Source organism: Pan troglodytes, chromosome 11, assembly GCF_028858775.2.
Source record: "Pan troglodytes isolate AG18354 chromosome 11, NHGRI_mPanTro3-v2.0_pri, whole genome shotgun sequence".
In the NCBI taxonomy this organism is placed as follows: domain Eukaryota; kingdom Metazoa; phylum Chordata; class Mammalia; order Primates; family Hominidae; genus Pan; species Pan troglodytes.
Window position 1 is genome coordinate 5,271,945 of NC_072409.2, and position 16,903 is coordinate 5,288,847.

The 16,903-nt window shown below is 46.1% G+C and overlaps 1 protein-coding gene across 1 annotated transcript in view; it reads left to right on the plus strand.

Moving 5' to 3' along the window:
* The window catches only part of LOC134807703 (uncharacterized), a 29,160-nt gene extending 12,517 nt beyond the window's left edge, over window positions 1–16,643 (plus strand). Inside the window, exon 4 of the mRNA XM_063788033.1 lies at window positions 16,576–16,643. The gene's annotated coding sequence lies outside the window, so the exon portion shown is untranslated. The remainder of the gene's footprint in view (window positions 1–16,575) is intronic.
* The last annotated feature ends 260 nt before the right edge of the window (window positions 16,644–16,903 follow it).

Here is a 16,903-nt window from a genome sequence, read left to right on the forward strand (position 1 = left end):
CTGGAGATTCCCAAGGGCATCCTCTCAGCCATCTCCTGTGCTGACTCACCACAGGGCCGCCCTCCCCAGGGTCTGGCTGCTGGCTAGGCACTTACAGACTGGAGGGGACCAGGCCAGTCAGGCACCTTCCAGCCACCCGCAAGCCCAGGCCATCCCAGACTCCAGTGGCTCTGTCCTTCTGTTGGATAAAACACCTGCTGGTCACCAGGCTGACCTGGCCTCAGTGGACCGCCATAATTGCCTTCTGTGCCCTGGGAACCAGAGGACCAGCTAACCCTTTCCAGCAGGTGCTGCCACCATGCTCCGAGCCCTGTTGGCCCCACGTGCTGCCCCCCACCAGCATGTCCCTGACACCCTTCTAGTACAGGTCACTGCCATCCATGCCCGGGGCATCCTAGAGCACCCACTCAGCCAGCAGATCTGACAATGGTGAAGCTGCCCTTCCAGCCGCCAGGCCCCCAGCAGGGAGCTCAGGACCAGAGGCAGCTTCCACTCAAGCCCTGAGACCAGCTCAGGTGAGCTCCTCCCTCAGCAGCCGGGACATTGCCAATGCACTCAGCGTGCACTCAGCTGGCTCCTCCAGCTGCAGAGTGAAGGAGATCAATGTCAGCTTTGTCCTGGAGCCCCCTAATGGCAGGGAAAGAAGGCGACTGCTTGCCCTTCTCCCTGACAGCTCTTTCATTCTATGTCCCCTCCCAGCCGGTGCCTGCGTTCCCCACTCTCCACCCAAAAAAGAAGCAACAAACCCCTGACTGCTGAATGGAGCTGCTAACAAGCCCCAGAGGGGGACGCTGGCCTCAGAAGCCTTGCAGGGCCCAGGCTTCTGCTGATCTTGCTATTCCCCTCAGCTCTGGGAATCGACCTTGCTGTCATCCACAGGGACCTCCGGCACCAGCTCCCACTCCAGCAGCACCTCCTCCTCTTCAGCCTCCAGCACACCACGGCTGCTAAACCCACCTTCAAATTCTCAGTCTCAGGGCTCTGCAGCCACAGCTCCTCACGCTGCTCTACAACCTGCAGGTAGGCGACGCCACGTCATCCACATCGGCCCGGACAAGGACAAGGCAACAGGTACAAGAGCGTCCTGGGGTGCCAGGCAGGCGGGCCGTCCCTGGTCCCCTCACTCAGGCCTCTCTGGGTACAGACCTCTCCTGCAGGACTGTTTTGACAAGTGACCAGTTCTGGGCCATCCAGGCAGCATGCCCAGCCTGAGCGGAGGCAGATGGTCCCCACAGTCCTCATCTAGAGCCAGAACCAGCTCCCAAACCAATTCAGAATTGGAGCCAGCACCAGACACGGAGCTAGACCCAGTGCCAAGTTCAGAGGAAGAGCCAGTGGCAGCGCTGGCTCTCACATCAGCTCCAGAGGTAGAGCCCAGGCCAGCAGCAGCTCCTGCACCAGCTGCAGAGCTACAGATGGCCCCAGCACTAGCTTCAGAGCTACAAGCAGCTCCAGAAACAGCTCTAGCACCATCAGCGGAGGTAGATCTAGCTCCAGTACGAACTTGAACATCAAATCCGGAGTTTGGGCACCTTTATCACAAATTGCTGCACTAGCTGCAATGGTAGTTCTAGCACCAGCTCTAGAGCTTGAACCGGCTCCAAAATGATTACAGAATTAGAGTCAATGCCAGGCTCATACTATGGCCAGCACCAGATTCAGAGGAAGTCAGGTCCAGAGCCAACTCTAGCACTAGCTCCAAGCTAGAGCCTGTGCTGCCTCCAGAGCCTAAACAAGATCTCTAGCTCCAACACCAAAGCAACTCCAGAGATAGAGGCAGCTCTCTCAACTCGGATACCATCTCTAGAGCTAACCCCAGCTGCAACAAGAGCTCTAGTTCCAACACCAATCTAGAAATCGCTCAAGCACCACCACTCCCAGCAACTCCAGGGATAGAGGCAGCTCTAACGCCAACTCTGGTGCCATCTCTAGAGCTATGACCTGCCCCAGCACCAATTCAAGGAGACAGCCAGTGAGAGTTTTCATTTCAGATACAGGTCCAGAACCTCCTGTAGCATCACCTCCTGACCTAGAGCCACTCCAGCATCCACCTCACAGCTAAGGCTAGTGCCGGCTACACGTCAAGACCCGACTCTGCCATCACCTCCAGAGGGAGAGCCAGTCACTGGCCCAGAACCACAGCTAGAATCAGCTCTGGCACCAGCTCCAGTCCCAGCTCCCAAGATACAGCCAGTGCCAGCCCCAGGACCAGAACCTTCATGGCCCTCACCTGTCAAGGCATTCTTTTTTTCCTGCCTGGTTTTCTTTTGTTCATATACTTTATAGTTGCCTGTATTTTATGTTATAAAATTCATATAAAATAAAGGTTACTATTTTTTTTTTTTTTTGACACGGAGTATTGCTCTGTCGTCAGGCTGGAGTGCAATGGCTGATCTCAGCTCACTGCAACCTCTGCCTCCGGAGTTCAAGCAATTCTCCTGCCTCAGCTCTCGCGTAGCTGGGATTACAGGTGCCTGCCACCATGCCCAGCTAATTTTTGTATTTTTAGTAGAGACAGGGGGTTCACCATGTTGGCCAGGCTGGTCTTGAACTCCTGACCTTGTGATCCACCCGCCTTGGCCTCCCAAAGTGCTGGGATTACAGGCGTGAGCCACCGCGCCCGGCCCAAAGTTTACCTTTTAAAACGTACTCAGTTGTACAACTGAGTGGTGTTCACTACATTCACCATCCTGGGCACCATCACCACTCTCAGTTCTAAACACTTCCATCACCCCAAACGGAAACCCGGCCCCTGGTAAGTAGTCACGCCCCATCTCCCACTCGGCGCCTCTAGCACCAGAGCTGGCCCATGAGCTGGCATTAGAGCTCCCCCTGCTGTCAGCCTTGAATCTGCCACCCATGTCTATTCGTCTACCTTCTCTGGATTTTTCATACAAGTGAAATCATATCACGTGTGGCCTTCGCTGAAGGGTTTCTTGCACTTAGTAAGATGTTTTCAAGGTGCATCCGCTTTGTAGCATATATCAATACCTCATCCCTCCTTATGGCTGGATAATATTCCACTGTATGGACAGACCATACTTTTTTTTTTGAGACAAGGTCTCACTCTGTTGCCTGCCCAGGCTGGAGTGCAATGGCACAATCATGGCTCACTGCAGCCTCGACAACCCAGGTTCAAGCAATCCTCTCACCTCAGCCTCCTGAGTAGTTGGGATTACAGGCACACGTCATCACACCCGACTAAATTTTTTTTTTTTTTGGAGAGATGAGGTCTTACTGTGTTGCCTAGACTGATCTTGAACTACTCCTGGCCTCAGGTGATCCTCCTACCTCATCCTCCCAAAGTGCTGGCATTATAGGCATGAGCCACCACAGCCAGCTTGTATTCAATTCTTTTGGGTATATACCTAGGAAAGAAATCACGGAGTCAAATGGTAGCACTATGCTGAATTTTCTGGGAAACTGCCAAACTGCTTTCCAGCCACTACACCATTTTACACTTACTCCAGCAAAATATGAGGCTTTGGTTTCCTCAACATCCTCTCCAGCCGTCGTTACTTTCATTTTTTAAAATGTGGCCACCTAGTGGGTGTGGAGTGGGATCTCACTGTGGTTTTGGTTTACATTTCTCCAATACCTCAGGATGTGAATCATCTTTTCCCGTGCTAATGGCCACTTACTTGTACATCTGCTTTGAAGAAATGTCTCTGCAAGTCTTTTACCCATTTTTAATTAGGTTATTTGTGTTTTGATGTTGAGCAGTAAAAAGTCTGTATATATTCTGGATATAAAACCATTGTCAGATTTATAATTTGCAAATATTTTCTACCATCCTGTGGGTTTGCTTTTCATTCTTTTCAGGGTGTACTTAAGGGGTTTTAATTTCAATGAAGTCCAATTTACCTGTTTTTTTTCTTCTGTTGTTTGTGCTTTTTGTATATTTAAGAAATCATTTCCAAATCAAAGGGCATAAAGATTTGCTCTTTTCTCTAAGAGTGTCATTTTTCTTCCCCCTGCCTAGGCTGGAGTGAGTGCAGTGGCGTGACTTCGGCTCACTGCAGCCTCCGCCTCTGGTGTTCAAACAATTCTCGTGCCTCAGCCACCCGAGTAGCTGGGATTACAGGCATGTGCCACCATATCTGGTTGTTTTTTTTTTGTATTTTTAATAGAGACAGATTTTGCCATGTTGGCCAGGCTGGTCTCGAACTCCTGGCCACAGGTGTTCCACACGCCTCAGCCTCCCAAAGTGCTAAAATTACAGGCATGAGCCACCACACCCGGCCGAGTGTTAAAGTTTCATTTCTCAAATTTAGGTCTTTAATTCCTTTTAAGTCAATATTTTATATGGTGTTAGGTAAGGCTCCAACTTCCCTCTTTTGCCTGAGGATATCCAGTTCTGCTGGCACCATTTGTGGAAGAGACTGTTTCTGCCTCATTGAATGATCCTGATAGCCATGTTGAAAATCAATTGACATACATGTATGGATTTATCTCCTGATTCTCAACTGTATTCCACTGATCTGTATGTGCAGTCCTCATCTCTGCTGAAACTTTGCTGAAATGGTTCATTAACTCTAAGATTATTTTTATTCCATAGAATTTTCTACACATAAGTTCATGTCATCAATAAATAGAGATACTTGGCCAGGTGCAGTGGCTCATGCCTGTAATCCCAACACTTTGGGAGGCCAAGGCGGGTGGACCACAAGGTCAGGAGTTCAAGACCAGCCTGGCCAACATGGTGAAACCCCGTCTCTACTAAAAATACAAAAGTTAGCTGGGCGTGGTGGTGCACATCTGTAATCCCAGCTACTCGGGAGGTTGAGGCAGGAGAGTCACTTGAACCTGGGAGGCAGAGGTTGCAGTGAGCCGAGATTGCGCCACTGCACTCCAGCCTGGGCGACAGGGCGAGACTCCATCTCAAAAAAAAAAAAACCAGAGATACTTTTACTTCTTTCTTTCCAATTTCAGTGCCTTTATTTCTTTGTCTTGCCTAATTGCTCTGGTCAAACTTCCATCACGATGTTGGAGTGAAGTGGTGAAAGCAGGCATCCTTGCCTCGTTCTTCATCTTAGGCAGAGAGCTCTCAGCCTTTCACCACCGAGTCACAGTAGGTGTGAGTTTTTCGTAAGTACTCTTAATCCTGTCAAGGAAGTTCCCTTCTATTTCTCTTTTATTGAGTGCTCTTATCATGACAGTGTTGGATTTTGTCAAATGCTTTTTCTGCGTGAATTGGGATGGTGGGTTTTTCCCTTCATTCTAGGGAGATGGTGTATCATATTGAAGATTTTGAGAAGTCCGAGAAGGATTGGTGTTACATGCTAAATGTCTGGGAGGATACGCCAGTGAAGTCACCTGGTTCTGGGCTTTTCTTTGTGGGAAAGTTTCTGATCACTGACTCAATCTCCTCACTCTGACAGGTCTGTTTAGATTTTCCATTTCTTGACTCAGGTGTGGTAGTTTGTATGTTTCTAGGAATGTGTCCATTTCATTTACGTTAACCAACTAGTTGGCCTACAATTGTTCCTAGCATTCTCTTTACAAATCCTTTTTATTTCCGTGGGGTCATTGGTGATGTCACCCTGTCATTTCTGATTTTAGTAATTTGAGTCTTATCTCTTTTTTTCTTAGTCAACTAGCTAAAGGTTTCTCAATTTTGTTAACCTTTCATAGAAGGAACATGTTTTCACTGATTTCCTCTAGTGCTCCTCTCTCCTCTATCCCATTTATCTCTGCTCTAATCTTTATTATTTCCTTCCATCTGCTAACTTTATGGGGTTTGGGGGTTTTTTTGTTTGTTTGTTTGTTTGCTTTACGACAGGGTCTCACTCTGTCACCCAGGCTGGAGTGCAGTGGTGTCATCTTGGCTCACTGCAGCCTTGATCTCATGGACTCAAGCGATCCTGCCACCTCAGCCTCTCAAGTAGCTGGGACCACAAGCACATGCTAATTTTTTAAATTTTTTGTAGAGACAGGGTTTCACCATCTTGCCCAAGCTGGTCTTGAACTCCTGAGCTCAAGCAGTCCTTCTGCCTCAGCCTCCCACAGTGCTGGGATTACAAGCATGAGCCACCGTGCCTGCAAGGGCATCTTCTAATCAACCCCTGGCACCAACCAGGGCTTCCCTTCCTAGGGTCTCACCTGCAGAGTGGCTAAGCACTTACAGACTGGAGTGGACAAAGCCATCCAGACACCCTCCACCCACCTGTCAGCCCAGGCCACCTCCAGATTCCAGTTTCACACAGAACCTGTCCTGCTGCTGGGCAGGACACCTCCTGGTCACCAGGCTGACCTGGCCTCTGTGGACTACTCACTGCCTTAGGTGCCTTTTGCTCCCCAGGATCCAAAGGAGTAGCTGACTTTTTCCAAGGAGCACTGCCCATGGGGACGGAGCCCTGACACCAAAGGGACGGCTGCCCTCTGTGCGCTTCCCTCACACTTTCCCAGATATGAGTCACAGCCACCTGTGCCAACAAGCACCCTTAGAACACCCATTCACCCAGCAGGTGTGACCGCTGCAAAGCTGAACCTTCTCTCTGGCCACCAGGCCCCCAGCATGGAGCCTGGGACCAGCAGCAGCCCCTACTCCAAGGCTGGAACCAGCTCAGATGCAACCCTCTCAATCCAAGGAGTCTGGGACTCCACATTCTGGGACTCCAGCTAATTTTATGCATAAAAATTATGGGCCCAGAACTTGTGCATTTTTAGAAAAATGGGTTAACCTAACTAAAGAAAACTTAGAATTAAGATGGCTGCAATGGGGAAGTTTTAATTTGGATAAAATTGTTTATTTATGAGGCATATTAGAAAAGGGGGAATGAAAAACCCCATAAAACAGTGGGATGCGTATTCTTTTATTGGTATGCAGAGGCCCCTAAAAGAGTAAATGAATCAAAAATTGACTCCTTAAAAGATTCTTTGCAAAAAGCAAACGAAAAGCTTAAGCAACAAACTAATGACATGATGAAAGAGGACTGTACTGTGACTGACCTCATCCTGACTGTTCCTTCTCTTTATCCTTCTCTACCTACATACTCTGAGTCCACTAACCTTTTTGCTAAATTACCCTTTCAGGCCAGGCTTGGTGGCTCATGCCTATAATCCCAGCACTTTGGGAGGCCGAGGTGGGTGGATCACCTGAGATCAGGAGTTTGAGACCAGCCTGGCCAATATGGTGAAACCTCGTCTCTACTAAAAATACAAAATTAGCTGGGCGTGGTGCTGCGTGCCTGTAATCCCAGCTACTCAGGAGGCTGAGGCAGGAGAATTGCTTGAACCCAGGAGGCAGAGGTTGCAGTGAGCCGAGATCATAGCACTGCACTCCAGCTTGGGTGACAGAGTGAGACCCTGTCTCAAAAAAATAAAAAATATGTATATATTACCCTTTCACCCTGAAGACGATTAAAAAAATAATAATAAGTTAGACAGGCACCTTACAAAGTGAGACTTTCTGATCAGTCATGCCTGCCTGCTGTAACTACTTTCACTCCATGGTCTAAAACTGAGCTTAGAGCCATTGTGAGGGACTTGCCTGATCCAAGAGAAAATCCTCAAAAATTTACTGAGGAATTTAGAATCCTCATAGGAGCTTATGATCCCGGACTTCCTGACCTTGACTAATGTATTCCCGTGATATTGGGGCCTGGTAAAGCTCGGAAATGGACGGCAGCAGCAGAATGGGGCAAACCTGAGGAGGATGTTAAAGACCCCTCCAAAAGCTCCTCACAAGAAGGACCAAAAGGTCGCTGGAAAAATTGCTGAAAACCTTTTAAATTCAATTCCTAAAATTTTTCCGCAAAAAATGGACTGGTCCATCATACAATCTTGTAAACAAAACAAAAAAAAAGATTTCAGTTTCAGATTACAGAACTCACTTAGAAATGCTGTTTGTGAAACATTCTGGGATCCAAGTACAACAAGAAGTATTTCCTGCAAGGACTGAAACGGCATTAAGTGCTCTATTTGTAAATGGACTCCATCCCGAACTCAGCAATTTAATTAAAATACATGAGTTGGGATAGGAAGTTACAGATATGACTATATTGTTGGCCTTAGCTGGACATTTTGAGAGGACTCTAGAGCAAGAAAAAACTCAAAAGGCTAACAAGCTTATGGCCCTTCAGTTATAACAGTTACAGGGACCGGGACCCAAGGGATCAATCATTTTATGTATTTATTTAGAGACGGAGTTTCACTCTGTCGCCCAGGCTGGAGTGCAGTGGTGAGATCTCGGCTCACTGCAACCTCCACCTCCCAGGTTCAAGCAATTCTCATGCCTCAGCCTCCCAGGTAGCTGGGATTACAGGTGTGTGCCACCGTGCCTGGCTAATTTTTGCATTTTTAGTAGAGACAGGTTTTCACCATGTTGGCCAGGCTGGTCTCGAACTCCTGACCTCAAAATATCTGCCCGCCTTGGCCTCCCAAATTGCTGGGATTACAGGCGTGAGCCACTGCGCTCTGCCTCCTTCTCATTTTAAATCACAATCAAGAGGTCCTGGAACAAGAAGTTCTTTGCCCCAAGATGTCTGCCTGTATTGCAAACAACCAGGGCACTGGAAAAGGGATTGTCCGCTTTTCTATCAGTCCACCAACGAGCCTCCCTTTTGGCCAAACTGTTTCACCACTAGAGGGAGCCCAAGAGACCTTAGGCCTCCTGATAATAATCAACCTTGATGAGGTTCCAAGGGATTCTCCAGTAGATTGCTCTCCATGCCTTTAAATCAACGTGGAGAAACAGGTTAAAATAAATGGGGAGTTGTGTACAGTCCTCGGGGGTATGGGGGCTACTCTATCTACCATAAACCCCACTTTAATAAGCCAACAAATCCCTTGGAATAAAAAGGTCATTTCTCTGGTGGGTTTCAAATCAAGTTTAAGAGGTTCCCGTATCTGAACCAATCCAATTAACTTTGGGCCCCTTTTCAGAAAAACACTTTTTTACTATGTTATACTGCTCCAGTAAACTTGTTAGGGCGAGATTTGCTTTCAAAGCTAAAAGGGCACATAAAATTTTTCTCGGAGAAATAATCTTAGAGTTTCCTCATTCTCCTGGACTAGAATTATTATGCTGTCTACAGACAGAAATCTATAAGATTGAAACTCAGGCCTGTAATACCCCTGATCTTTCAAAAATATCTAAATGTTTTTGGGCCTCTTCCCCAACTGATATGGTAAGAATTAAAAGTTTGGAACCTATAAAAGTACAAAGAGATCATTCTAAACCTTTGCCTAAATTACCCCAATATCCTCTAAAACCTGAAGCAATTCAAGAGCTGTCACCAATTGTAGAGGATTTCATTAAACAAGGACTCATAATCCCATGCACCAGCCCTTGTAACAGTCCAGTACTACCAGTTAAAAAACCAAATGGACAAGGCTGGAGATTTGTTTAAGATTTACGGGCATTTAATAAAATTGTAATACCAAGATTCCTGTAGTTCCAAATCCTGATACTTTATTATCTAATGTACCAATTAGTTCCAAGTGGTCCACAGTAATAGATCTCTGCTTAGCCTTCTTTAGCATTCCAGTTCATAAAGGAAGTTTGGTGGCTCACGCCTGTAATCCCAGCACTTTGGAAGGCTGAGGCAGGTGAATCACCTGAGGCCAGGAGCTCAAGACAGCCTGACCAACATGGTGAAACCCCCATCTCTACTAAAAATACAAAAAGTAGTCAGGCATGGTGGCAGGCACCTGTAAGTAATCCCAGCTACTCAGGAGGCTGAGGCAGGAGAATCACTTGAACCCAGGAGGCAGAGGTTGCAATGAGCCAAGACCATGCCATTGCATTCCAGCCTGGGCGACAGCAGCGAAACTCTGTCTCCAAAGAAAAAAAAAAGTCAATACTTGTTTGCCTTTACTTGGAAAAATAGGCAATACACCTGGGCTGTAAAGCCACTAGGGTTTACCAAAGCCACTTCATATTTTTCCCAGGCATTGCATCAGGACTTAATAACACTACAATTTCCTCAAAATTATACTCTCATTCAGTATGTAGATGACTTATTGTTATGCTCTCCCACTAAGGAGTGCTCTGAAATGGACTCAGTTTACCTTTTACAACAACTTGCATATAAAGATCACAAGGCTTAAATGGAAAAACTTCAGTTTTCAAAAGAAAAATTCCACTATTTGGGACATGACTTGACTGCCAAAGGGATTTCCTCTCACCTGGGAGGATAAAAACTATTCAAAGTTTTCCTTGACCTGAAACCAAAAGACAATTAAGAGGATTTCTTGGACTTACAGGATATTGCAGATCCTGGGTTCCAAATTTTTCCTTAATAGGTTCGCCATTGTATGAACTCACTAAAAATGCTGTACCAGAGCCTTTACCTTGGGAAGATAGTCATGAGCAGGCTTTTAGCCAAATGAAGTTGGCCTTACAACAGCCCCCAGCTTTAGGACTTCCAAATTACCCTAAGCCTTTCACCTTGTTTGTTCATGAGTGTGACAATCAGGCATTAGGAGTCCTTACACAAGAACGTGGTGCTAAACATAGGTCCACTGCATACGATAGCCTGCAATTAGGCCCAGACTCTAAGGCATATTCTAACTGTTTAAAAGCAGTAGCAGCAGCTGCCAAGCTGGTAGAAGCTTCATCAGATCTAGTTTTAGGAAGCGAACTTAATTTGCAAACCTCGCATGCTGTGGAAAGTCTGTCAAATTCCAGCCAAACCCAGCATTTTTCAGTAAGTAAACTAACATCTTGTGAATTACTGCTCTCTCCTGATCTTCATCTAAAATGCTGTAATCTACTTAACCCTGCTACTCTGTTACCTTTGCCTGACGATGGTGAAGAACACAACTGTGTAAATGTAGTGTCAGAAATAGTGGCCCCTCATGTTGATTTACAAGATACTCCACTGGATAATCCTGGATTAATACTTTTTGTTGATGGGTCCCATCCTAAAATCTCAGAAGGAAAATACCAGGCAGAATATGCTGTTACCATCCAAAATGAGTGAATAGAGAAGGAAACGCTTCCTCAATTTAAGTCAGCCCAACCTGCAGAGCTTTTTGTCCTTACCCAAGTTTGTCATGTAGCTGAGGACAAGTCAGTAAATATTTATACAGCTAGTAGATATGCTTTCGGAGTAGTACATGATTTTGGCGTGATATGGAAACTATGAGGGTTTCTCACCTCTAGTGGGACCTCCATCAAAAATGGACCCCAAGTAAATGAGCCCCTTTCTGCTATCCTGTTACCATTGTAGATTGTTGTTACTAAGATTGAAGCTCATACTTGTAGAACTGAACCCAAATATCAGGGAAATGCTTTAGCAAATTTTTATGCTAAATCAGCTAGTGCTGAAACTGTTAAGAAATGCAATCTGAATGAACTCCATTGGATTAAGCCGAGCCCACTTCCTTATGATGACCTGTTTACTAAACAGTGCAGTGCACCTGATTTGGAAAAGCAAAATTGGTATCTAAAAGGATGTAAATTTAATGTGATGCACAGACTCACGGAGGGCCCAGACGGCCGCCTGGTCCTTCCTGAGTCTTTGAAGCTTCCATTGTTGAAAACACTGCACTCCACCGCTCATCATGGAACAGACAAAATGATTCAAATTATGAAAAAATACTGGTCGGGTGACTGTTCCAAAATTGCTAAAATGGTTTATAATCAATGTTTGACTTGTCAAACTCATAATCCTGGAAAAACAATCAAAACTTCAGGTCATATATTTCCACCACCTCATGAACAATTTGAGCATTTACAGATGGACTTAATTTAGTTGTGACGCGCAATGGGGTATCAGTATCTTCTTGTAATAGTTTGCATGTTTTTGGCCGGGCGTGGTGGCTCACGTCTGTAATTCCAGCCCTTCGGGAGGCCGAGGTGGGTGGATCACAAGGTCAGGAGATCGACACCATCTTGGCTAACATGGTGAAACCCCCTCTCTACTAAAAAATACAAAAAAATTAGCCGGGCGTGGTGGCAGGCACCTGTAGTACCAGCTACTCGGGAGACTGAGGCAGGAGAATGGTGTGAACCTGGGAGGCAGAGCTTGCAGTGAGCCGAGATCGCGCCACAGCACTCCAGCCTGGGCGACAGAGCACGACTCCGTCTCAAAAAAACAAAAAGGGGCCCCTTCAGAGTCCTGGAACTGTACACCTGTTGGAGACTTTAAAGTAAAGCTGACCAAGGAAATCTCTCTTCAGAAGCAGACAGCATCCTAGTTTTGGACAGCTTTCCCAAGATCATGGACCAAGACTTCTCTATCATCAGGAAAGCCTTATGTGTTTTTCTGTTTTCCTCATCTTCTGCCCTAATCTTGTCCTTTTCCCTACAGGCAAACCCATGGCACCATAATCAGTGGATGGCTTTAGCTCAAGTTTATGCTCTAGCACAAAACCAGAGTAATTGTTGGGTTTGTGGGCTAATGCCAAAAAAAAATCAGGAAATGATTCCATTGGTGCCAGTGCCCCTCCGCGTTCCCAACGAGAGCTACCTGAAACTAAGGGAAGAACAGGAAGTTATTCTTGATATGCTAAACATCACTGCTACTTGCTTCCTACACTCACTAAAAACAACACTCTGACTTTTTCAATTGATAAGTCGATCATTACCAAATATAAAAAACCAATCCAAGGCTGGGTGCAGTGGCTCACGTCTGTAATCCCAGCACTTTGGGAGGCTGAGGCAGGTGGATCAACTGAGGTCAGGAGTTCGAGACCAGCCTGGCCAACATGGTAAAACCCCATCTCTACTAAAAATACAAAAATTAGCCAGGCATGGTGATAGGCGCCTATAATCCCAGCTACTGGGGAGGCTGAGGTAGGAGAATCACTTGAACCTGGGAGGCAGAGGTTGCAGTGAGCCAAGATCGTGCCATTACACTCCACTCCAGCCTGGGCAACAAGAGCGAAACTTCGTCTCAAAAAAAAAAAAAAAATCCAAGTGATGCCAGCAAAAGATACATTGTGCTTCCAGACATCACGCACTCAAGATCTGGGAATTACTTATGTTGATACAAGTGATTGCTTGTATAATGTAACTGGATTAAATCCAGTAGGGTCTCTTTTTTACTAGATATGGTTATATACCCTTACAACATGCTATAAAGGGGCCACAGAAAAGTAAATTTCCCACTGGACGTTGTTCAAGACGTATGCAGATTTATGGTCAAACAAACCTGACTGATCTCTGCTCAAATGCAACTAGGTGGCCCTCTTTTCCAATCCCCAAGGGTCTATACTGGGTCTGTGAAGAGTCTGCGTATCCTGTTCTGCCTCCTCATTGGTTGGGTTCTTGTTACGTGGCCTGGCTTGCTCCTGCCTTTCAAATAGCTTCCCCTGAAAATTCTCATGATGGCCCTTATGATTGGAGGCCAAAATGATCAATAACTGAAATTAGCAGTAGCCTTGAAATATTCGAGGATAAGCTCGTTTCTACTGAGGAAAGATTCCAATGGGATTCCTGGGGGTGCACTCTTGGTGGTAGTGAGATAGCAGTTGTATGGAATTTAAAGCTAATTTGTAAATTGGGAAAAATCTTGGATTTTGTAATCAATCAGACCTCCCAGGGTTTCCGATGGGTAGAAGCTGCTCTCAGAAAGGTAGATGACAGGGCTGGGCATGGTGGCTCACGCCTGTAATCCCAGCATTTGGGAGGCCAAGGCGGGCAGATCTCTTGAGGTCAGAAGTTTGAGACCAGCCTGGCCAACATGGTGAAACCCCATCTCTACTAAAAATACAAAAATTAGCCAGGCATGGTGGCTCATGCCTGTAATCCCAGCTACTTGGGAGGCTGAGGCAGTAGAATCGCTTGAACCCAGGAGGTGGTGGTTGCAGTGAGCCAAGATAATGCCATTGCACTCCAGCCTGGGCAACAGAGTGAGACTCCATCTCAAAAAAAAAAAAGGTAGATGACAACACACGAATTCAGCAAAAACACTTACTGGAACATCGTGCAACCTCAGATCTTTTTGCTCAAGCTGGAAGCCTAGGTTTGCTGTTAAACAAAACTGAATGTTGTACTTATCTCTTACCTGATTTTGTCATTACAGGAAGCTTAATTTAAAAGGTGCTGATACTGCTGTTTCCTTAGACACTGCCACCAAATACATTAAAGACATCTCTCAAGAGAAAGGAGCCCATGACATGTTTACAATAGGCAACTAATGGTTTGCAGGCATCCTAAGGGTGGATGGCAAGCTTGGGTTTTCCAAGGACTTCTAATCCTTATAATTCTTCTAGTAGGTTTCCAAGTTATTATGACTTGTATTACCAATGTAACAATGAAAATGAGTAACTGTTTAAGTCAGGCCACTTTACAGCAAACCATGGTCCTTAATCACTATCATACTCTAAACGAGGATAATGACCAATTAGACCCTAACACTGTTGAACTGCCTATATTGTCTGAACCTTCACTTGGCTAATTTGGTTCGGTTCATTTCATAAGAACTCTCATTAAGGAGTACGCCTTGGCATTTTGATAGTATCCTCTTGATAGTCATAATAATCGTCACCCTGATACACTGTATCCTCTCAAGTCTTAAATGTTTTGTATGTAGCCATCCATTGAGAGTTGAATGGTCTCATTCCAACCAGGTCAAAAAGAACATAAAGAATCATTTAGCTGGTACAAAGCTGCAACTTGTGAATTCCATGTTAACACCAAAGAAGATGTGTGAGACTCCATACTGAAACTAAAGAAGACTTGTGAATTCCACACTGAGACCAAATAAGTCTTTAGGATGGTGACAGAGAGTGGCATCAATGCCTAAAGCTTCAGTCAATCTCTCTAAATTGAGAGGCTGACCAAAAGAGGGGAATTGTTAAAGCAAACTAAATATGGCCTAAGAAGGGACTCCCTACCTCTGTATTTGAGTCCTTGTGGATGAACCATAAGCTGGCTTAATAGGCAGACAAGATGGAAAACCCAACTTAGTAGTATGCACCTATAACAATGGCTGAGTGTTGGCCAATCCCAGCGGCCATACTTCAACCACTCATAGACTGCTGAGTGTTCAAACTGTGTTCAACTAAGGCAAACGCCGAGATGCAACCAATCTCTGTTTCTGTACTTCATTTCCAATTCCTGTACATCACTTTACTTTTTTGTCTATAAATTTATTCTGACCACGAGGAACCCCCAGAGTCTCTGAATCTGCTGTGATTCTGGAGGCTGCCCGATTTGTGAATCATTTCTTTTTTATTTTTTTCCAATTAAACTCCATCAAATTTAACTTGTCTGAAGTTTTAACAGCTGGTAACACCAGCACCATAGCTTCCTGATGCATTCACTCATTCAGCAAATATTCTCTGGTCCTGCTGTGTGCCCAGCTGTGTGCCTCAGTGAGCGTGATCCGATGAGGTCACTCCCCACGTGGAGCTCATGCCCACTCTGTGACGTGCAGGGACGGTCCATGGGTTTAGCAGGGATCATGAGCACCGGGAATTGGCCATTTTATTAAAAGAGAGTCCTGTATTTGAAAGAAATAATGGAGAAAAGGCCTACTTGGCACTTGATCTTGAAAAATGAAATAAAAATATGAAAAATAAATGTAGCCTTTTTTGTTTGCTTGTTTGCTTTAAGACAGGGTCTCACTCTGTTGTCCAGGCTGAAGTGCAATGGCGCAATCTCACTGCATTCTCTCCCTCCCTGGCTCAAGCAATCCTCCCACCTTAGACTCCCAAGTAGCTGGGACTACAGGCACACACCACCACACCCAGTTAATTTTTGTATTTTTGTATTTTTTGTAGAAACAGGGTTTCTCCATGTTGCCCAGGCTGGTCTTGAACTCCTGGCTTCAAGGAATCCGCCCACTTCGGCCTCCCAAAGTGCTGGGATTACAAGTGTGAGCCACCACGTCCAGCCAAATGTATATTTAACAAAATGTGGCCCAGTGCAGTGGCTCACGCATGTAATCGCAGCACTTTGGGAGGCTGTGGCGGGCGGATGACCTGAGGTCAGGAGTTTGAGACCAGCCTGGCCAACATGGAGAAACTCCGTCCCTACTGAAAATACAAAAATTAGCTGGGTGTGGTGGTGGGCACCTGTAATCCCAGCTACTGGGGAGACTGAGGCTGAGAATCGCTTGAACCTGACAGGCAGAGGTTGCAGTGAGCTGAGATCATGCCACTGCACTCCAGCCTGGGTGACAGAGAAAAACTCTGTCCCAACCCCCCTCCCCCAGAAAAGGAAGCTATAATAGCAAGTATACACTGAGTTTTAGAAACAACAATGAATAAATAAGTCCACAGTAGATTAGGTACGTGTGACACAATTTTTACGACAAAATTATAGCGTATCAGCAGAAATCTTTTAGGGCCTCATTAATTTTCCTAAGGGTTCTTAAATCTTCTAGTGCTTAAATTGTTCTCTTTGAAACCGTCTGTCGCATTATCTTTTTTGTCAGTTGTCTCTTCTTCCACTGCTAAGTGATCTGACTCTGCCAGGGTCTCCCTTGGCAGTGGCTTGCTGTGTCTGGACAGGCTGCCAGCAGCCCTTCCTCAGCCAGGTGAGCTCCGGTTTCTTCTCACGATTTGCATTTCCCTTTGCAATTGATTGGCATTTTGACTGTGCATCACTCTGCATGTGCACATGCCGTGTCTCCTTTAATGACTTCATGAGTTAGGACTTTTGTCCCCATTTTACAGATTAGGACACTCAAGTCCAGAAGGTGGAGACCACCTGCTCAAGTCCTGCAGCCGGTGCGGAACCCTGGCAGAGTCTGGGTCCCTGAAAGCAGACAAGGACTTGGGGACACGTCATTTGTTGCAGATGATCCCAGGACACCTGAGTGAGGACATGCGAAGGTGAGCCCGGAGGAGGGGAGCCAGAGAGTGGCCCTGATGAGCAAGCTGTGTGGGGGGTGCCCGGGCTCAGTCTCGGCTCAGCCTCCCGGTGTCCCACCTGGATGGGCTCTGTCTCTGTGGTAAAGGGTCATCCCTGGGGCATTAATGCTCTTGCTCTGCTGGCTGGTGC